Source organism: Pygocentrus nattereri, chromosome 16 (assembly GCF_015220715.1).
Source record: "Pygocentrus nattereri isolate fPygNat1 chromosome 16, fPygNat1.pri, whole genome shotgun sequence".
Classification (NCBI taxonomy): domain Eukaryota; kingdom Metazoa; phylum Chordata; class Actinopteri; order Characiformes; family Serrasalmidae; genus Pygocentrus; species Pygocentrus nattereri.
In genome coordinates this window covers 31,839,161-31,860,754 of record NC_051226.1, presented here as the reverse complement: position 1 = coordinate 31,860,754, position 21,594 = coordinate 31,839,161, and the positions used below count along the sequence as shown (strand labels likewise).

At 47.1% G+C, this 21,594-nt stretch overlaps 13 non-coding genes across 13 annotated transcripts; all 13 read right to left on the bottom strand.

Moving 5' to 3' along the window:
* Positions 1–391: 391 nt before the first annotated feature.
* trnav-uac lies at positions 392–465 on the bottom strand. Its single transcript has one exon. It is a non-coding gene; the product is annotated as a tRNA-Val (tRNA).
* Positions 466–1,179: 714 nt separating this feature from the next.
* On the bottom strand, positions 1,180–1,253 carry trnai-aau. The gene has a single exon. It is a non-coding gene; the product is annotated as a tRNA-Ile (tRNA).
* Positions 1,254–2,669: 1,416 nt separating this feature from the next.
* trnav-uac lies at positions 2,670–2,742 on the bottom strand. The gene has a single exon. It is a non-coding gene; the product is annotated as a tRNA-Val (tRNA).
* A 603-nt stretch (positions 2,743–3,345) lies between these two features.
* On the bottom strand, positions 3,346–3,420 carry trnai-uau. The gene has a single exon. It is a non-coding gene; the product is annotated as a tRNA-Ile (tRNA).
* Positions 3,421–4,834: 1,414 nt separating this feature from the next.
* Positions 4,835–4,907, bottom strand: trnav-uac. Its single transcript has one exon. It is a non-coding gene; the product is annotated as a tRNA-Val (tRNA).
* Positions 4,908–7,002: 2,095 nt separating this feature from the next.
* trnav-uac lies at positions 7,003–7,075 on the bottom strand. The gene has a single exon. It is a non-coding gene; the product is annotated as a tRNA-Val (tRNA).
* A 713-nt stretch (positions 7,076–7,788) lies between these two features.
* Positions 7,789–7,862, bottom strand: trnai-aau. The gene has a single exon. It is a non-coding gene; the product is annotated as a tRNA-Ile (tRNA).
* Positions 7,863–9,282: 1,420 nt separating this feature from the next.
* trnav-uac lies at positions 9,283–9,355 on the bottom strand. The gene has a single exon. It is a non-coding gene; the product is annotated as a tRNA-Val (tRNA).
* Positions 9,356–10,068: 713 nt separating this feature from the next.
* Positions 10,069–10,142, bottom strand: trnai-aau. The gene has a single exon. It is a non-coding gene; the product is annotated as a tRNA-Ile (tRNA).
* A 1,420-nt stretch (positions 10,143–11,562) lies between these two features.
* Positions 11,563–11,635, bottom strand: trnav-uac. Its single transcript has one exon. It is a non-coding gene; the product is annotated as a tRNA-Val (tRNA).
* A 2,189-nt stretch (positions 11,636–13,824) lies between these two features.
* Positions 13,825–13,897, bottom strand: trnav-uac. Its single transcript has one exon. It is a non-coding gene; the product is annotated as a tRNA-Val (tRNA).
* A 2,191-nt stretch (positions 13,898–16,088) lies between these two features.
* On the bottom strand, positions 16,089–16,161 carry trnav-uac. Its single transcript has one exon. It is a non-coding gene; the product is annotated as a tRNA-Val (tRNA).
* A 2,944-nt stretch (positions 16,162–19,105) lies between these two features.
* trnai-aau lies at positions 19,106–19,179 on the bottom strand. Its single transcript has one exon. It is a non-coding gene; the product is annotated as a tRNA-Ile (tRNA).
* Between the last annotated feature and the right edge of the window lie 2,415 nt (positions 19,180–21,594).

Sequence of the window (21,594 nt, the reverse complement as noted above, 5' to 3'; positions counted from 1 at the left end):
TTACCTCTAATGATGTCCTAGTTATGTTTATACACATTGGGTTGTGAACCTCCTCATACCACTTAGTGCAATACTTGCTCTCATGTAAGTACAACAAATCTGTCTTATTTTCTGTGTAAATGTGCAAATAGATGTATTTTTATTCCCATTCTCTCATAATTTACTCTAACATATGTTTAATTTCATATTTCTCCCTAAATCATGTCAGTTTTTATTTCTGCTTATTACATGTAAGTTTATGGGGAATTATTTGACTCGCTAATGTCCCAGTAAAATTTCCCTTCAGGGTCAGTAAAGTTTTATCGATCTACATCTCCACCTTGCCGCGAACTAAACCAAATCAAAGCCATACAAGCCGCGTGCAGAAAGCAGCTGCTGGCGGACACGGACGTGTTTCTGCCCGGGATCGAACCGGGGGCCTTTCGCGTGTAAGGCGAACAGTGATAACCTCTACACCACAGAAACTCGTGACACAAGAGGCTTTCTCTGATCAGCAGTTTTTGTTAGACGTAGCTATCGCCGCTCAAATGAAAATCAACCTGCATTGACTTTAGCGGATGCAGCCACGTTCTTTTTCAGGCGTTGGTGGTATAGTGGTAAGCATAGCTGCTTTCCAAGCAGTTGACCTGGGTTCGATTCCCAGCCAACGCATCGGCTTTAGTGTGCCTGGGGAAATGCGCTGTTTACAAACCTTCCGCGGGAAAGTTGCAGGTACTGTCTGCTATATTAACCAGGAAATCTACATGTCCATGACTTTTTAATCATGGCCACTCCCAAGAATTTGAAGCTATTGACCGTTTCCACTGTTGTTGCACCGTGAAAGCCGAGTGGTGCTAGAAAGTGTTCTGCATATTCCCACTATTATTGTTCTTGGAGGGTGAGTGTATCAAGATTCTATGGCTGTGAAGGGCGGTGTGCTCCTGCCTGGAGATCTTAGCAACTGCTTTCGCAGAGAGGGGAATTAGCTCAAATGGTAGAGCGCTCGCTTAGCATGCGAGAGTTAGTGGGATCGATGCCCGCGTTCTCCAGCGTGGCTTGGTCTGCACACTGTCCCTTCGCGCAAAATTGACTGACCGGTGTCTTTTGCGCACTTGCGATTGACCCGCTGCACAGCCTTCCAGCGACGCTTGCTAGTTGAAGTCCCCTTGCAGGCAGCGCAGCCTAAGGCAAAATCAAACGTGGCCTGTATGGGGATCGAACCCGCGACCTTGGCGTTATTAGCACCACGCTCTAACCAGCTGAGCTAACCGGCCAAATCTTGCACACTACCTGCTCCCAGGTGTGGCAGAGCAAGACCATTTTGACTGTTGTTTTTTTTGGCCAGACAGATAAAGCATCGCTCTGAAGATGCCTGCAAGGGCATTGCAGCGAGCATCTCAGCTTGAGCGAGACCTGATGGCATTGAACCTAGGCTGCTAAAGCTGTGTGCGGAGCGACTGTGTGAATTTCTTCAGCACATCTTTAGTCTGAGCTGCAGCCTGAAGAGAGTCTCAGTTATGTGGAAAACATCTTGAGTGGTTCCTGTCCCCAAGAAAAGGCAACCAATATCACTAAATGATTATCGACCTGGTGCACTGACATCCCACTTAGTGAAGACATTTGAAAAGCAGCTAATGCTAGCTCATCTGAAACCTCTGGTCAGAACAGCTCTTGACCCTCTGCAGTTTGCATATCAGGATGCCAATGGAGTGGATGACTGCTGGACAGAAATTACTCTCACCTGGACACAAAAGGCAGCATTGTGAGGATCACGTTCTTCGTTTTCTCCAGTGCGTTCAACTCTGTGCAGGCCGCGCTTTTAGGGAACAAGCTTTGGCTGATGCAGGTGGATCAATCTGTCATCTCACGGGTATTGGACTATCTTACTGGACGACGTCAGTGTGTGTGACTGCAGGCCTGTGTCTGAGACAAGGCAGTGTGCAGTGTTGGGGCATCCCAGGGGACTGCTAGCCCAATTCCTGTTCAAGCTGTACACTTCTGACTTCAGGTATAACACAGAGTCATGTCATCTGCAAACATTGTCTGATGACACGGTAAGGAAAGGCACAATCAGTGACAGACTGTTACAGCTGCGCTGTGTTAAAGAGCCCCATGTAAGACCTTTTCTACCCATTGCTATATGGCTCTACAATGAGACTCCATGCTGCAGACATGGTACTGACCTCCTGCTGTCCGACCTGTGCTGAATCACATCACGATATCACCTCTCTTGTTAATGCACGCCATGCAATATGTCATAACAGCTGGTGTAATGTCACTCTCACTGCACACTTTAGACTGTAAGTACTGCTAATGATTTCCTAGTTATGTTTATACTCATTGGGTTGTGAACCTCCTCATACCACTTAGTGCAATACTTGCTCTCATGTAAGTACAACAAATCTGTCTTATTTTCTGTGTAAATGTGCAAATAGATGTATTTTTATTCCCATTCTCTCATAATTTACTCTAACATATGTTTAATTTCATATTTCTCCCTAATTCATGTCATGTTTTTATTTCTGCCTATTACATGTAAGTTTATGGGGAATTATATGACTCGCTACTGTCCCACTAAAATTTCCCTTCAGGGTCAGGATAGTTTTATCGATCTACATCTCCACCTTGCTGCGAACTAAACCAAATCAAAGCCATACAAGCCGCGTGCAGAAAGCAGCCGCTGGCGGACATGTTTCTGCCCGGGATCGAACCGGGGGCCTTTCGCGTGTAAGGCGAACGTGATAACCTCTACACCACAGAAACTCGTGATACAAGAGTCTGTCTCTGAGCAGCAGTTTTTGTTAGACGTAGCTATCGCCGCTCCAAGTGAAAATCAACCTGCATTGACTTTAGCGGATGCAGCCACGTTCTTTTTCAGGCTTTGGTGGTATAGTGGTAAGCATAGCTGCCTTCCAAGCAGTTGACCCGGGTTCGATTCTCAGCCAACGCATCGGCTTTAGCGTGCCTGGGAAATGCGCTGTGGACAAACCTTCTGCGGGAAAGTTGCAGGTACTGTCTGCTATATTAACCAGGAAATCTACACGTCCATGACTTTTTAATCATGGCCACTCCCAAGAATTTGAAGCTGTTCACCGTTTCCACTGTTGTTGCACCGTGAAAGCCGAGTGGTGCTAGAAAGTGTTCTGCATATTCCCACTATTATTGTTCTTGGAGGGTGAGTGTATCAAGATTCTATGGCTGTGAAGGGCGGTGTGCTCCTGCCTGGAGATCTTAGCAACTGCTTTCGTAGAGAGGGGAATTAGCTCAAATGGTAGTACTTGCGATTGACCCGCTGCACAGCCTTCCAGCGACGCTTGCTAGTTGAAGTCCCCTTGCAGGCAGCGCAGCCTAAGGCAAAATCAAACGTGGCCTGTATGGGGATCGAACCCGCGACCATTGGCGTTATTAGCACCACGCTCTAACCAACTGAGCTAACCGGCCAAATCTTGCACGCACCTGCTCCCAGGTGTGGCAGAGCAAGACCATTTTGACTGTTTTTTTTTTGGCCAGACAGATAAAGCATTGCTCTGAAGATGCCTGCAAGGGCATTGCAGGGAGCATCTCAGCTTGAGCGAGACCTGATGGCATTGAACCTAGGCTGCTAAAGCTGTGTGCGGAGCGACTGTGTGAATTTCTTCAGCACATCTTTAGTCTGAGCTGCAGCCTGAAGAGAGTCTCAGTTATGTGGAAAACATCTTGAGTGGTTCCTGTCCCCAAGAAAAGGCAACCAATATCACTAAATGATTATCGACCTGGTGCACTGACATCCCACTTAGTGAAGACATTTGAAAAGCAGCTAATGCTAGCTCATCTGAAACCTCTGGTCAGAACAGCTCTTGACCCTCTGCAGTTTGCATATCAGGATGCCAATGGAGTGGATGACTGCTGGACAGAAATTACTCTCACCTGGACACAAAAGGCAGCATTGTGAGGATCACTGTTCTTCGTTTTCTCCAGTGCGTTCAACTCTGTGCAGGCCGCGCTTTTAGGGAACAAGCTTTGGCTGATGCAGGTGGATCAATCTGTCATCTCACGGGTATTGGACTATCTTACTGGACGACGTCAGTGTGTGTGACTGCAGGGCTGTGTCTGAGACAAGGCAGTGTGCAGTGTTGGGGCATCCCAGGGGACTGCTAGCCCAATTCCTGTTCAAGCTGTACACTTCTGACTTCAGGTATAACACAGAGTCATGTCATCTGCAAACATTGTCTGATGACACGGTAAGGAAAGGCACAATCAGTGACAGACTGTTACAGCTGCGCTGTGTTAAAGAGCCCCATGTAAGACCTTTTCTACCCATTGCTATATGGCTCTACAATGAGACTCCATGCTGCAGACATGGTACTGACCTCCTGCTGTCCGACCTGTGCTGAATCACATCACGATATCACCTCTCTTGTTAATGCACGCCATGCAATATGTCATAACAGCTGGTGTAATGTCACTCTCACTGCACACGTTAGACTGTAAGTACTGCTAATGATTTCCTAGTTATGTTTATACTCATTGGGTTATGAACCTCCTCATACCACTTAGTGCAATACTTGCTCTCATGTAAGTACAACAAATCTGTCTTATTTTCTGTGTAAATGTGCAAATAGATGTATTTTTATTCCCATTCTCTCATAATTTACTCTAACATATGTTTAATTTCATATTTCTCCCTAATTCATGTCTGTTTTTATTTCTGCCTATTACATGTAAGTTTATGGGGAATTATATGACTCGCTACTGTCCCACTAAAATTTCCCTTCAGGGTCAGGAAAGTTTTATCGATCTACATCTCCACCTTGCTGCGAACTAAACCAAATCAAAGCCATACAAGCCGCGTGCAGAAAGCAGCCGCTGGCGGACATGTTTCTGCCCGGGATCGAACCGGGGGCCTTTCGCGTGTAAGGCGAACGTGATAACCTCTACACCACAGAAACTCGTGATACAAGAGTCTGTCTCTGAGCAGCAGTTTTTGTTAGACGTAGCTATCGCCGCTCCAGTGAAAATCAACCTGCATTGACTTTAGCGGATGCAGCCACGTTCTTTTTCAGGCTTTGGTGGTATAGTGGTAAGCATAGCTGCCTTCCAAGCAGTTGACCCGGGTTCGATTCTCGGCCAACGCATCGGCTTTAGCGTGCCTGGGAAAATGCGCTGTGGACAAACCTTCTGCGGGAAAGTTGCAGGTACTGTCTGCTATATTAACCAGGAAATCTACACGTCCATGACTTTTTAATCATGGCCACTCCCAAGAATTTGAAGCTGTTCACCGTTTCCACTGTTGTTGCACCGTGAAAGCCGAGTGGTGCTAGAAAGTGTTCTGCATATTCCCACTATTATTGTTCTTGGAGGGTGAGTGTATCAAGATTCTATGGCTGTGAAGGGCGGTGTGCTCCTGCATGGAGATCTTAGCAACTGCTTTCGTAGAGAGGGGAATTAGCTCAAATGGTAGTACTTGCGATTGACCCGCTGCACAGCCTTCCAGCGACGCTTGCTAGTTGAAGTCCCCTTGCAGGCAGCGCAGCCTAAGGCAAAATCAAACGTGGCCTGTATGGGGATCGAACCCGCGACCATTGGCGTTATTACCACCACGCTCTAACAAGCTGAGCTAAACGGCCAAATCTTGCACACACCTGCTCCCAGGTGTGGCAGAGCAAGACCATTTTGACTGTTGTTTTTGGCCAGACAGATAAAGCATTGCTCTGAAGATGCCTGCAAGGGCATTGCAGCGAGCATCTCAGCTTGAGCGAGACCTGATGGCATTGAACCTAGGCTGCTAAAGCTGTGTGCGGAGCAACTGTGTGAATTTCTTCAGCACATCTTTAGTCTGAGCTGCAGCCTGAAGAGAGTCTCAGTTATGTGGAAAACATCTTGAGTGGTTCCTGTCCCCAAGAAAAGGCAACCAATATCACTAAATGATTATCGACCTGGTGCACTGACATCCCACTTAGTGAAGACATTTGAAAAGCAGCTAATGCTAGCTCATCTGAAACCTCTGGTCAGAACAGCTCTTGACCCTCTACAGTTTGCATATCAGGATGCCAATGGAGTGGATGACTGCTGGACAGAAATTACTCTCACCTGGACACAAAAGGCAGCATTGTGAGGATCACGTTCTTCGTTTTCTCCAGTGCGTTCAACTCTGTGCAGGCCGCGCTTTTAGGGAACAAGCTTTGGCTGATGCAGGTGGATCAATCTGTCATCTCACAGGTATTGGACTATCTTACTGGACAACGTCAGTGTGTGTGACTGCAGGGCTGTGTTTGAGACAAGGCAGTGTGCAGTGTTGGGGCATCCCAGGGGACTGCTAGCCCAATTCCTGTTCAAGCTGTACACTTCTGACTTCAGGTATAACACAGAGTCATGTCATCTGCAAACATTGTCTGATGACACGGTAAGGAAAGGCACAATCAGTGACAGACTGTTACAGCTGCGCTGTGTTAAAGAGCCCCATGTAAGACCTTTTCTACCCATTGCTATATGGCTCTACAATGAGACTCCATGCTGCAGACATGGTACTGACCTCCTGCTGTCCGTCCTGTGCTGAATCACATCACGATATCACCTCTCTTGTTAATGCATGCCATGCAATATGTCATAACAGCTGTTGTAATGTTACTCTCACTGCACACTTTAGACTGTAAGTACTGCTAATGATTTCCTAGTTATGTTTATACTCATTGGGTTGTGAACCTCCTCATACCACTTAGTGCAATACTTGCTCTCATGTAAGTACAACAAATCTGTCTTATTTTCTGTGTAAATGTGCAAATAGATGTATTTTTATTCCCATTTCTTCATAATTTACTCTAACATATGTTTAATTTCATATTTCTCCCTAATTCATGTCTGTTTTTATTTCTGCCTATTACATGTAAGTTTATGGGGAATTATATGACTCGCTACTGTCCCACTAAAATTTCCCTTCAGGGTCAGTAAAGTTTTATCGATCTACATCTCCACCTTGCCGCGAACTAAACCAAATCAAAGCCATACAAGCCGCGTGCAGAAAGCAGCTGCTGGCGGACACAGACGTGTTTCTGCCCGGGATTGAACCGGGGGCCTTTCGCGTGTAAGGCGAACGTGATAACCTCTACACCACAGAAACTCGTGATACAAGAGTCTGTCTGTGATCAGCAGTTTTTGTTAGACGTAGCTATCGCTGCTCAAATGAAAATCAACCTGCATTGACTTTAGCGGATGCAGCCACGTTCTTTTTCAGGCGTTGGTGGTATAGTGGTAAGCATAGCTGCCTTCCAAGCAGTTGACCTGGGTTCGATTCCCAGCCAACGCATCGGCTTTAGTGTGCCTGGGGAAATGCGCTGTGGACAAACTTTCCGCGGGAAAGTTGCAGGTACTGTCTGCTATATTAACCAGGAAATCTACATGTCCATGACTTTTTAATCATGGCCACTCCCAAGAATTTGAAGCTATTGACCGTTTCCACTGTTGTTGCACCGTGAAAGCCGAGTGGTGCTAGAAAGTGTTCTGCATATTCCCACTATTATTGTTCTTGGAGGGTGAGTGTATCAAGATTCTATGGCTGTGAAGGGCGGTGTGCTCCTGCCTGGAGATCTTAGCAACTGCTTTCGCAGAGAGGGGAGTTAGCTCAAATGGTAGAGCGCTCGCTTAGCATGCGAGCGGTAGTGGGATCGATGCCCGCGTTCTCCAGCGTGGCTTGGTCTGCACATGTCCCTTCGCGCAAAATTGACTGACCGGTGTCTTTTGCGCACTTGCGATTGACCCGCTGCACAGCCTTCCAGCGACGCTTGCCAGTTGAAGTCCCCTTGCAGGCAGCGCAGCCTAAGGCAAAATCAAACGTGGCCTGTATGGGGATCGAACCCGTGACCTTGGCGTTATTAGCACCACGCTCTAACCAGCTGAGCTAACCGGCCAAATCTTGCACACAACTGCTCCCAGGTGTGGCAGAGCAAGACCATTTTGACTGTTGTTTTTTTTGGCCAGACAGATAAAGCATCGCTCTGAAGATGCCTGCAAGGGCATTGCAGCGAGCATCTCAGCTTGAGCGAGACCTGATGGCATTGAACCTAGGCTGCTAAAGCTGTGTGCGGAGCGACTGTGTGAATTTCTTCAGCACATCTTTAGTCTGAGCTGCAGCCTGAAGTGAGTCTCAGTTATGTGGAAAACATCTTGAGTGGTTCCTGTCCCCAAGAAAAGGCAACCAATATCACTAAATGATTATCGACCTGGTGCACTGACATCCCACTTAGTGAAGACATTTGAAAAGCAGCTAATGCTAGCTCATCTGAAACCTCTGGTCAGAACAGCTCTTGACCCTCTGCAGTTTGCATATCAGGATGCCAATGGAGTGGATGACTGCTGGACAGAAATTACTCTCACCTGGACACAAAAGGCAGCATTGTGAGGATCACGTTCTTCGTTTTCTCCAGTGCGTTCAACTCTGTGCAGGCCGCGCTTTTAGGGAACAAGCTTTGGCTGATGCAGGTGGATCAATCTGTCATCTCACGGGTATTGGACTATCTTACTGGACAACGTCAGTGTGTGTGACTGCAGGGCTGTGTCTGAGACAAGGCAGTGTGCAGTGTTGGGGCATCCCAGGGGACTGCTAGCCCAATTCCTGTTCAAGCTGTACACTTCTGACTTCAGGTATAACACAGAGTCATGTCATCTGCAAACATTGTCTGATGACACGGTAAGGAAAGGCACAATCAGTGACAGACTGTTACAGCTGCGCTGTGTTAAAGAGCCCCATGTAAGACCTTTTCTACCCATTGCTATATGGCTCTACAATGAGACTCCATGCTGCAGACATGGTACTGACCTCCTGCTGTCCGTCCTGTGCTGAATCACATCACGATATCACCTCTCTTGTTAATGCATGCCATGCAATATGTCATAACAGCTGTTGTAATGTTACTCTCACTGCACACTTTAGACTGTAAGTACTGCTAATGATTTCCTAGTTATGTTTATACTCATTGGGTTGTGAACCTCCTCATACCACTTAGTGCAATACTTGCTCTCATGTAAGTACAACAAATCTGTCTTATTTTCTGTGTAAATGTGCAAATAGATGTATTTTTATTCCCATTCTCTCATAATTTACTCTAACATATGTTTAATTTCATATTTCTCCCTAAATCATGTCAGTTTTTATTTCTGCTTATTACATGTAAGTTTATGGGGAATTATTTGACTCGCTAATGTCCCAGTAAAATTTCCCTTCAGGGTCAGTAAAGTTTTATCGATCTACATCTCCACCTTGCCGCGAACTAAACCAAATCAAAGCCATACAAGCCGCGTGCAGAAAGCAGCTGCTGGCGGACACGGACGTGTTTCTGCCCGGGATCGAACCGGGGGTCTTTCGCGTGTAAGGCGAACGTGATAACCTCTACACCACAGAAACTCGTGATACAAGAGTCTGTCTCTGATCAGCAGTTTTTGTTAGACGTAGCTATCGCTGCTCAAATGAAAATCAACCTGCATTGACTTTAGCGGATGCAGCCACGTTCTTTTTCAGGCGTTGGTGGTATAGTGGTAAGCATAGCTGCCTTCCAAGCAGTTGACCTGGGTTCGATTCCCAGCCAACGCATCGGCTTTAGTGTGCCTGGGGAAATGCGCTGTGGACAAACTTTCCGCGGGAAAGTTGCAGGTACTGTCTGCTATATTAACCAGGAAATCTACATGTCCATGACTTTTTAATCATGGCCACTCCCAAGAATTTGAAGCTATTGACCGTTTCCACTGTTGTTGCACCGTGAAAGCCGAGTGGTGCTAGAAAGTGTTCTGCATATTCCCACTATTATTGTTCTTGGAGGGTGAGTGTATCAAGATTCTATGGCTGTGAAGGGCGGTGTGCTCCTGCCTGGAGATCTTAGCAACTGCTTTCGCAGAGAGGGGAATTAGCTCAAATGGTAGAGCGCTCGCTTAGCATGCGAGCGGTAGTGGGATCGATGCCCGCGTTCTCCAGCGTGGCTTGGTCTGCACATGTCCCTTCGCGCAAAATTGACTGACCGGTGTCTTTTGCGCACTTGCGATTGACCCGCTGCACAGCCTTCCAGCGACGCTTGCTAGTTGAAGTCCCCTTGCAGGCAGCGCAGCCTAAGGCAAAATCAAACGTGGCCTGTATGGGGATCGAACCCGTGACCTTGGCGTTATTAGCACCACGCTCTAACCAGCTGAGCTAACCGGCCAAATCTTGCACACACCTGCTCCCAGGTGTGGCAGAGCAAGACCATTTTGACTGTTGTTTTTTTTGGCCAGACAGATAAAGCATCGCTCTGAAGATGCCTGCAAGGGCATTGCAGCGAGCATCTCAGCTTGAGCGAGACCTGATGGCATTGAACCTAGGCTGCTAAAGCTGTGTGCGGAGCGACTGTGTGAATTTCTTCAGCACATCTTTAGTCTGAGCTGCAGCCTGAAGAGAGTCTCAGTTATGTGGAAAACATCTTGAGTGGTTCCTGTCCCCAAGAAAAGGCAACCAATATCACTAAATGATTATCGACCTGGTGCACTGACATCCCACTTAGTGAAGACATTTGAAAAGCAGCTAATGCTAGCTCATCTGAAACCTCTGGTCAGAACAGCTCTTGACCCTCTGCAGTTTGCATATCAGGATGCCAATGGAGTGGATGACTGCTGGACAGAAATTACTCTCACCTGGACACAAATGGCAGCATTGTGAGGATCACGTTCTTCGTTTTCTCCAGTGCGTTCAACTCTGTGCAGGCCGCGCTTTTAGGGAACAAGCTTTGGCTGATGCAGGTGGATCAATCTGTCATCTCACGGGTATTGGACTATCTTACTGGACGACGTCAGTGTGTGTGACTGCAGGCCTGTGTCTGAGACAAGGCAGTGTGCAGTGTTGGGGCATCCCAGGGGACTGCTAGCCCAATTCCTGTTCAAGCTGTACACTTCTGACTTCAGGTATAACACAGAGTCATGTCATCTGCAAACATTGTCTGATGACACGGTAAGGAAAGGCACAATCAGTGACAGACTGTTACAGCTGCGCTGTGTTAAAGAGCCCCATGTAAGACCTTTTCTACCCATTGCTATATGGCTCTACAATGAGACTCCATGCTGCAGACATGGTACTGACCTCCTGCTGTCCGACCTGTGCTGAATCACATCACGATATCACCTCTGTTGTTAATGCACGCCATGCAATATGTCATAACAGCTGGTGTAATGTCACTCTCACTGCACACTTTAGACTGTAAGTACTGCTAATGATTTCCTAGTTATGTTTATACACATTGGGTTGTGAACCTCCTCATACCACTTAGTGCAATACTTGCTCTCATGTAAGTACAACAAATCTGTCTTATTTTCTGTGTAAATGTGCAAATAGATGTATTTTTATTCCCATTCTCTCATAATTTACTCTAACATATGTTTAATTTCATATTTCTCCCTAAATCATGTCTGTTTTTATTTCTGCTTATTACATGTAAGTTTATGGGGAATTATTTGACTCGCTACTGTCCCAGTAAAATTTCCCATCAGGGTCAGTAAAGTTTTATCGATCTACATCTCCACCTTGCCGCGAACTAAACCAAATCAAAGCCATACAAGCCGCGTACAGAAAGCAGCTGCTGGCGGACACGGACGTGTTTCTGCCCGGGATTGAACCGGGGGCCTTTCGTGTGTAAGGCGAACGTGATAACCTCTACACCACAGAAACTCGTGATACAAGAGTCTGTCTCTGATCAGCAGTTTTTGTTAGACGTAGCTATCGCCGCTCAAGTGAAAATCAACCTGCATTGACTTTAGCGGATGCAGCCACGTTCTTTTTCAGGCGTTGGTGGTATAGTGGTAAGCATAGCTGCCTTCCAAGCAGTTGACCTGGGTTCGATTCCCAGCCAACGCATCGGCTTTAGTGTGCCTGGGGAAATGCGCTGTGGACAAACCTTCTGCGGGAAAGTTGCAGGTACTGTCTGCTATATTAACCAGGAAATCTACGTGTCCATGACTTTTTAATCATGGCCACTCCCAAGAATTTGAAGCTATTGACCGTTTCCACTGTTGTTGCACCGTGAAAGCCGAGTGGTGCTAGAAAGTGTTCTGCATATTCCCACTATTATTGTTCTTGGAGGGTGAGTGTATCAAGATTCTATGGCTGTGAAGGGCGGTGTGCTCCTGCCTGGAGATCTTAGCAACTGCTTTCGTAGAGAGGGGAATTAGCTCAAATGGTAGAGCGCTCGCTTAGCATGCGAGAGGTAGTGGGATCGATACCCGCGTTCTCCAGCGTGGCTTGGTCTGCACACGTCCCTTCGCGCAAAATTGACTGACCGGTGTCTTTTGCGCACTTGCGATTGACCCGCTGCACAGCCTTCCAGCGACGCTTGCTAGTTGAAGTCCCCTTGCAGGCAGCGCAGCCTAAGGCAAAATCAAACGTGGCCTGTATGGGGATCGATCCCGGGACCTTGGCGTTATTAGCACCACGCTCTAACCGGCCAAATCTTGCACACACCTGCTCCCAGGTGTGGCAGAGCAAGACCATTTTGACTGTTGTTTTTGGCCAGACAGATAAAGCATCGCTCTGAAGATGCCTGCAAGGGCATTGCAGCGAGCATCTCAGCTTGAGCGAGACCTGATGGCATTGAACCTAGGCTGCTAAAGCTGTGTGCGGAGCGACTGTGTGAATTTCTTCAGCACATCTTTAGTCTGAGCTGCAGCCTGAAGAGTCTCAGTTATGTGGAAAACATCTTGAGTGGTTCCTGTCCCCAAGAAAAAGCAACCAATATCACTAAATGATTATCGACCTGGTGCACTGACATTCCACTTAGTGAAGACATTTGAAAAGCAGCTAATGCTAGCTCATCTGAAACCTCTGGTCAGAACAGCTCTTGACCCTCTGCAGTTTGCATATCAGGATGCCAATGGAGTGGATGACTGCTGGACAGAAATTACTCTCACCTGGACACAAAAGGCAGCATTGTGAGGATCACGTTCTTCGTTTTCTCCAGTGCGTTCAACTCTGTGCAGGCCGCGCTTTTAGGGAACAAGCTTTGGCTGATGCAGGTGGATCAATCTGTCATCTAACGGGTATTGGATTATCTTACTGGACGACGTCAGTGTGTGTGACTGCAGGGCTGTGTCTGAGACAAGGCAGTGTGCAGTGTTGGGGCATCCCAGGGGACTGCTAGCCCAATTCCTGTTCAAGCTGTACACTTCTGACTTCAGGTATAACACAGAGTCATGTCATCTGCAAACATTGTCTGATGACACGGTAAGGAAAGGCACAATCAGTGACAGACTGTTACAGCTGCGCTGTGTTAAAGAGCCCCATGTAAGACCTTTTCTACCCATTGCTATATGGCTCTACAATGAGACTCCATGCTGCAGACATGGTACTGACCTCCTGCTGTCCGACCTGTGGTGAATCACATCACGATATCACCTCTCTTGTTAATGCACGCCATGCAATATGTCATAACAGCTGGTGTAATGTCACTATCACTGCACACTTTAGACTGTAAGTACTGCTAATGATTTCCTAGTTATGTTTATACACATTGGGTTGTGAACCTCCTCATACCACTTAGTGCAATACTTGCTCTCATGTAAGTACAACAAATCTGTCTTATTTTCTGTGTAAATGTGCAAATAGATGTATTTTTATTCCCATTCTCTCATAATTTACTCTAACATATGTTTAATTTCATATTTCTCCCTAATTCATGTCTGTTTTTATTTCTGCTTATTACATGTAAGTTTATGGGGAATTATTTGACTCGCTACTGTCCCAGTAAAATTTCCCATCAGGGTCAGTAAAGTTTTATCGATCTACATCTCCACCTTGCCGCGAATTAAACCAAATCAAAGCCATACAAGCCGCGTACAGAAAGCAGCTGCTGGCGGACACGGACGTGTTTCTGCCCGGGATTGAACCGGGGGCCTTTCGTGTGTAAGGCGAACGTGATAACCTCTACACCACAGAAACTCGTGATACACGAGTCTGTCTCTGATCAGCAGTTTTTGTTAGACGTAGCTATCGCCGCTCAAGTGAAAATCAACCTGCATTGACTTTAGCGGATGCAGCCACGTTCTTTTTCAGGCGTTGGTGGTATAGTGGTAAGCATAGCTGCCTTCCAAGCAGTTGACCTGGGTTCGATTCCCAGCCAACGCATCGGCTTTAGTGTGCCTGGGGAAATGCGCTGTGGACAAACCTTCTGCGGGAAAGTTGCAGGTACTGTCTGCTATATTAACCAGGAAATCTACATGTCCATGACTTTTTAATCATGGCCACTCCCAAGAATTTGAAGCTATTGACCGTTTCCACTGTTGTTGCACCATGAAAGCCGAGTGGTGCTAGAAAGTGTTCTGCATATTCCCACTATTATTGTTCTTGGAGGGTGAGTGTATCAAGATTCTATGGCTGTGAAGGGCGGTGTGCTCCTGCCTGGAGATCTTAGCAACTGCTTTCGTAGAGAGGGGAATTAGCTCAAATGGTAGAGCGCTCGCTTAGCATGCGAGAGGTAGTGGGATCGATGCCCGCGTTCTCCAGCGTGGCTTGGTCTGCACACGTCCCTTCGCGCAAAATTGACTGACCGGTGTCTTTTGCGCACTTGCGATTGACCCGCTGCACAGCCTTCCAGCGACGCTTGCTAGTTGAAGTCCCCTTGCAGGCAGCGCAGCCTAAGGCAAAATCAAACGTGGCCTGTATGGGGATCGATCCCGGGACCTTGGCGTTATTAGCACCACGCTCTAACCGGCCAAATCTTGCACACACCTGCTCCCAGGTGTGGCAGAGCAAGACCATTTTGACTGTTGTTTTTGGCCAGACAGATAAAGCATCGCTCTGAAGATGCCTGCAAGGGCATTGCAGTGAGCATCTCAGCTTGAGCGAGACCTGATGGCATTGAACCTAGGCTGCTAAAGCTGTGTGCGGAGCGACTGTGTGAATTTCTTCAGCACATCTTTAGTCTGAGCTGCAGCCTGAAGAGAGTCTCAGTTATGTGGAAAACATCTTGAGTGGTTCCTGTCCCCAAGAAAAGGCAACCAATATCACTAAATGATTATCGACCTGGTGCACTGACATTCCACTTAGTGAAGACATTTGAAAAGCAGCTAATGCTAGCTCATCTGAAACCTCTGGTCAGAACAGCTCTTGACCCTCTGCAGTTTGCATATCAGGATGCCAATGGAGTGGATGACTGCTGGACAGAAATTACTCTCACCTGGACACAAAAGGCAGCATTGTGAGGATCACGTTCTTCGTTTTCTCCAGTGCGTTCAACTCTGTGCAGGCCGCGCTTTTAGGGAACAAGCTTTGGCTGATGCAGGTGGATCAATCTGTCATCTAACGGGTATTGGATTATCTTACTGGACGACGTCAGTGTGTGTGACTGCAGGGCTGTGTCTGAGACAAGGCAGTGTGCAGTGTTGGGGCATCCCAGGGGACTGCTAGCCCAATTCCTGTTCAAGCTGTACACTTCTGACTTCAGGTATAACACAGAGTCATGTCATCTGCAAACATTGTCTGATGACACGGTAAGGAAAGGCACAATCAGTGACAGACTGTTACAGCTGCGCTGTGTTAAAGAGCCCCATGTAAGACCTTTTCTACCCATTGCTATATGGCTCTACAATGAGACTCCATGCTGCAGACATGGTACTGACCTCCTGCTGTCCGACCTGTGGTGAATCACATCACGATATCACCTCTCTTGTTAATGCACGCCATGCAATATGTCATAACAGCTGGTGTAATGTCACTATCACTGCACACTTTAGACTGTAAGTACTGCTAATGATTTCCTAGTTATGTTTATACACATTGGGTTGTGAACCTCCTCATACCACTTAGTGCAATACTTGCTCTCATGTAAGTACAACAAATCTGTCTTATTTTCTGTGTAAATGTGCAAATAGATGTATTTTTATTCCCATTCTCTCATAATTTACTCTAACATATGTTTAATTTCATATTTCTCCCTAATTCATGTCTGTTTTTATTTCTGCTTATTACATGTAAGTTTCTGGGGAATTATTTGACTCGCTACTGTCCCAGTAAAATTTCCCATCAGGGTCAGTAAAGTTTTATCGATCTACATCTCCACCTTGCCGCGAACTAAACCAAATCAAAGCCATACAAGCCGCGTACAGAAAGCAGCTGCTGGCGGACACGGACGTGTTTCTGCCCGGGATTGAACCGGGGGCCTTTCGTGTGTAAGGCGAACGTGATAACCTCTACACCACAGAAACTCGTGATACAAGAGTCTGTCTCTGATCAGCAGTTTTTGTTAGACGTAGCTATCGCCGCTCAAGTGAAAATCAACCTGCATTGACTTTAGCGGATGCAGCCACTTTCTTTTTCAGGCGTTGGTGGTATAGTGGTAAACATAGCTGCCTTCCAAGCAGTTGACCTGGGTTCGATTCCCAGCCAACGCATCGGCTTTAGTGTGCCTGGGGAAATGCGCTGTGGACAAACCTTCTGCGGGAAAGTTGCAGGTACTGTCTGCTATATTAACCAGGAAATCTACATGTCCATGACTTTTTAATCATGGCCACTCCCAAGAATTTGAAGCTATTGACCGTTTCCACTGTTGTTGCACCGTGAAAGCCGAGTGGTGCTAGAAAGTGTTCTGCATATTCCCACTATTATTGTTCTTGGAGGGTGAGTGTATCAAGATTCTATGGCTGTGAAGGGCGGTGTGCTCCTGCCTGGAGATCTTAGCAACTGCTTTCGTAGAGAGGGGAATTAGCTCAAATGGTAGAGCGCTCGCTTAGCATGCGAGAGGTAGTGGGATCGATGCCCGCGTTCTCCAGCGTGGCTTGGTCTGCACACGTCCCTTCGCGCAAAATTGACTGATCGGTGTCTTTTGCGCACTTGCGATTGACCCGCTGCACAGCCTTCCAGCGACGCTTGCTAGTTGAAGTCCCCTTGCAGGCAGCGCAGCCTAAGGCAAAATCAAACGTGGCCTGTATGGGGATCGATCCCGGGACCTTGGCGTTATTAGCACCACGCTCTAACCGGCCAAATCTTGCACACACCTGCTCCCAGGTGTGGCAGAGCAAGACCATTTTGACTGTTGTTTTTGGCCAGACAGATAAAGCATCGCTCTGAAGATGCCTGCAAGGGCATTGCAGCGAGCATCTCAGCTTGAGCGAGACCTGATGGCATTGAACCTAGGCTGCTAAAGCTGTGTGCGGAGCGACTGTGTGAATTTCTTCAGCACATCTTTAGTCTGAGCTGCAGCCTGAAGAGAGTCTCAGTTATGTGGAAAACATCTTGAGTGGTTCCTGTCCCCAAGAAAAGGCAACCAATATCACTAAATGATTATCGACCTGGTGCACTGACATCCCACTTAGTGAAGACATTTGAAAAGCAGCTAATGCTAGCTCATCTGAAACCTCTGGTCAGAACAGCTCTTGACCCTCTGCAGTTTGCATATCAGGATGCCAATGGAGTGGATGACTGCTGGACAGAAATTACTCTCACCTGGACACAAAAGGCAGCATTGTGAGGATCACGTTCTTCGTTTTCTCCAGTGCGTTCAACTCTGTGCAGGCCGCGCTTTTAGGGAACAAGCTTTGGCTGATGCAGGTGGATCAATCTGTCATCTCACGGGTATTGGACTATCTTACTGGACGACGTCAGTGTGTGTGACTGCAGGCCTGTGTCTGAGACAAGGCAGTGTGCAGTGTTGGGGCATCCCAGGGGACTGCTAGCCCAATTCCTGTTCAAGCTGTACACTTCTGACTTCAGGTATAACACAGAGTCATGTCATCTGCAAACATTGTCTGATGACACGGTAAGGAAAGGCACAATCAGTGACAGACTGTTACAGCTGCGCTGTGTTAAAGAGCCCCATGTAAGACCTTTTCTACCCATTGCTATATGGCTCTACAATGAGACTCCATGCTGCAGACATGGTACTGACCTCCTGCTGTCCGACCTGTGCTGAATCACATCACGATATCACGTCTCTTGTTAATGCACGCCATGCAATATGTCATAACAGCTGGTGTAATGTCACTCTCACTGCACACTTTAGACTGTAAGTACTGCTAATGATTTCCTAGTTATGTTTATACTCATTGGGTTATGAACCTCCTCATACCACTTAGTGCAATACTTGCTCTCATGTAAGTACAACAAATCTGTCTTATTTTCTGTGTAAATGTGCAAATAGATGTATTTTTATTCCCATTCTCTCATAATTTACTCTAACATATGTTTAATTTCATATTTCTCCCTAATTCATGTCTGTTTTTATTTCTGCCTATTACATGTAAGTTTATGGGGAATTATATGACTCGCTACTGTCCCACTAAAGTTTCCCTTCAGGGTCAGTAAAGTTTTATCGATCTACATCTCCACCTTGCCGCGAACTAAACCAAATCAAAGCCATACAAGCCGCGTTTCTGCCCGGGAACAAACCCAAGGCCTTTCGCGTGTAAGGCGAACGTGATAACCTCTACACCACAGAAACTCGTGATACAAGAGTCTGTCTCTGATCAGCGGTTTTTGTTAGACGTAGCTATCGCCGCTCAAGTGAAAATCAACCTGCATTGACTTTAGCGGATGCAGCCACGCTCTTTTTCAGGCGTTGGTGGTATAGTGGTAAGCATAGCTGCCTTCCAAGCAGTTGACCTGGGTTCGATTCCCGGCCAACGCATCGGCTTTAGCGTGCCTGGGGAAATGCGCTGTGGACAAACCTTCCGCTGGAAAGTTGCAGGTACTGTCTGCTATATTAACCAGGAAATCTACATGTCCATGACTTTTTAATCATGGCCACTCCCAAGAATTTGAAGCTATTGACCGTTTCCACTGTTGTTGCACCGTGAAAGCCGAGTGGTGCTAGAAAGTGTTCTGCATATTCCCACTATTATTGTTCTTGGAGGGTGAGTGTATCAAGATTCTATGGCTGTGAAGGGCGGTGTGTTCCTGCCTGGAGATCTTAGCAACTGCTTTCGTAGCGAGGGGAATTAGCTCAAATGGTAGAGCGCTCGCTTAGCATGCGAGAGGTAGCGGGATCGATGCACGCATTCTCCAGCGTGGCTAGGTCTGCACATGTCCCTTCGCGCAAAATTGACTGACCGGTGTCTTTTGCGCACTCGCGATTGACCCGCTGCACAGCCTTCCAGCGACGCTTGCTAGTTGAAGTCCCCTTGCAGGCAGCGCAGCCTAAGGCAAAATCAAACGTGGCCCGTACGGGGATCGAACCCGCGACCTTGGCGTTATTAGCACCACGCTCTAACCAGCTGAGCTAACCGGCCAAATCTTGCATGCACCTGCTCCCAGGTGTGGCAGAGCAAGACCATTTTGACTGTTGTTTTTGGCCAGACAGATAAAGCATCGCTCTGAAGATGCCTGCAAGGGCATTGCAGCGAGCATCTCAGCTTGAGCGAGACCTGATGGCATTGTACCTAGGCTGCTAAAGCTGTGTGCGGAGCGACTGTGTGAATTTCTTCAGCACATCTTTAGTCTGAGCTGCAGCCTGAAGAGAGTCTCAGTTATGTGGAAAACATCTTGAGTGGTTCCTGTCCCCAAGAAAAGGCAACCAATATCACTAAATGATTATCGACCTGGTGCACTGACATCCCACTTAGTGAAGACATTTGAAAAGCAGCTAATGCTAGCTCATCTGAAACCTCTGGTCAGAACAGCTCTTGACCCTCTGCAGTTTGCATATCAGGATGCCAATGGAGTGGATGACTGCTGGACAGAAATTACTCTCACCTGGACACAAAAGGCAGCATTGTGAGGATCACGTTCTTCGTTTTCTCCAGTGCGTTCAACTCTGTGCAGGCCGCGCTTTTAGGGAACAAGCTTTGGCTGATGCAGGTGGATCAATCTGTCATCTCACGGGTATTGGATTATCTTACTGGACGACGTCAGTGTGTGTGACTGCAGGGCTGTGTCTGAGACAAGGCAGTGTGCAGTGTTGGGGCATCCCAGGGGACTGCTAGCCCAATTCCTGTTCAAGCTGTACACTTCTGACTTCAGGTATAACACAGAGTCATGTCATCTGCAAACATTGTCTGATGACACGGTAAGGAAAGGCACAATCAGTGACAGACTGTTACAGCTGCGCTGTGTTAAAGAGCCCCATGTAAGACCTTTTCTACCCATTTTTTGGCCAGACAGATAAAGCATCGCTCTGAAGATGCCTGCAAGGGCATTTTCTACCCGTTTTTTTGGCCTGACAGATAAAGTATTGCTCTGAAAATGCCTGCAAGGGCATTGCAGCGAGCATCTCAGCTTGAGCGAGACCTGATGGCATTGTCTGATGACACGGTAAGGAAAGGCACAATCAGTGACAGACTGTTACAGCTGCGCTGTGTTAAAGAGCCCCATGTAAGACCTTTTCTACCCATTGCTCTATGGCTCTACAATGAGACTCCATGCTGCAGACATGGTACTGACCTCCTACTGTCCGACCTGTGCTGAATCACATCACGATATCACCTCTCTTGTTAATGCACGCCATGCAATATGTCATAACAGCTGGTGTAATGTCACTATCACTGCACACTTTAGGCTGTAAGTACTGCTAATGATTTCCTAGTTATGTTTATACACATTGGGTTGTGAACCTCCTCATACCACTTAGTGCAATACTTGCTCTCATGTAAGTACAACAAATCTGTCTTATTTTCTGTGTAAATGTGCAAATAGATGTATTTTTATTCCCATTCTCTCATAATTTACTCTAACATATGTTTAATTTCATATTTCTCCCTAATTCATGTCTGTTTTTATTTCTGCCTATTACATGTAAGTTTATGGGGAATTATATGACTCGCTACTGTCCCAATAAAATTTCCCTTCAGGGTCAGTAAAGTTTTATCGATCTACATCTCCACCTTGCCGCGAACTAAACCAAATCAAAGCCATGCAACACCAGCCGGACAAGCCGCGTGCAGAAAGTGGCCGCGGACGTGTTTCTGCCCGGGATCGAAGCGGAGGCCTTTCGCGTGTAAGGCGAATGTGATAACCTCTACCCCACAGAAACTCGTGATACAAGAGTCTGTCTCTGAGCAGCAGTTTTTGTTAGACGTAGCTATCGCCGCTCAAGTGAAAATCAACCTGCATTGACTTTAGCGGATGCAGCCACGTTCTTTTTCAGGCGTTGGTGGTATAGTGGTAAGCATAGCTTCCTTCCAAGCAGTTGACCCGGGTTCGATTCCCGGACAACGCTTCGGCTTTAGCGTGCCTGGGAAAATGCGCTGTGGACAAACCTTCTGCGGGAAAGTTGCAGGTACTGTCTGCTATATTAACCAGGAAATCTACATGTCCATGACTTTTTAATCATGGCGACTCCCAAGAATTTGAAGCTGTTCACCGTTTCCACTGTTGTTGCACCGTGAAAGCCGAGTGGTGCTAGAAAGTGTTCTGCATATTCCCACTATTATTGTTCTTGGAGGGTGAGTGTATCAATATTCTATAGCTGTGAAGGGCGGTGTGCTCCTGCCTGGAGATCTTAGCAACTGCTTTCGTAGAGAGGGGAATTAGCTCAAATGGTAGAGTGCTCGCTTAGCATGTGAGAGGTACCGCGATCGATGCCCGCATTCTCCAGCGTGGCTTGGTCCGCACACCTCCCTTCACGCAAAATTGACTGACCGGTGTCTTTTGCGCACTTGCGATTGAGCCGATGTGCAGCCTTCCAGCGACGCTTGCTAGTTGAAGTC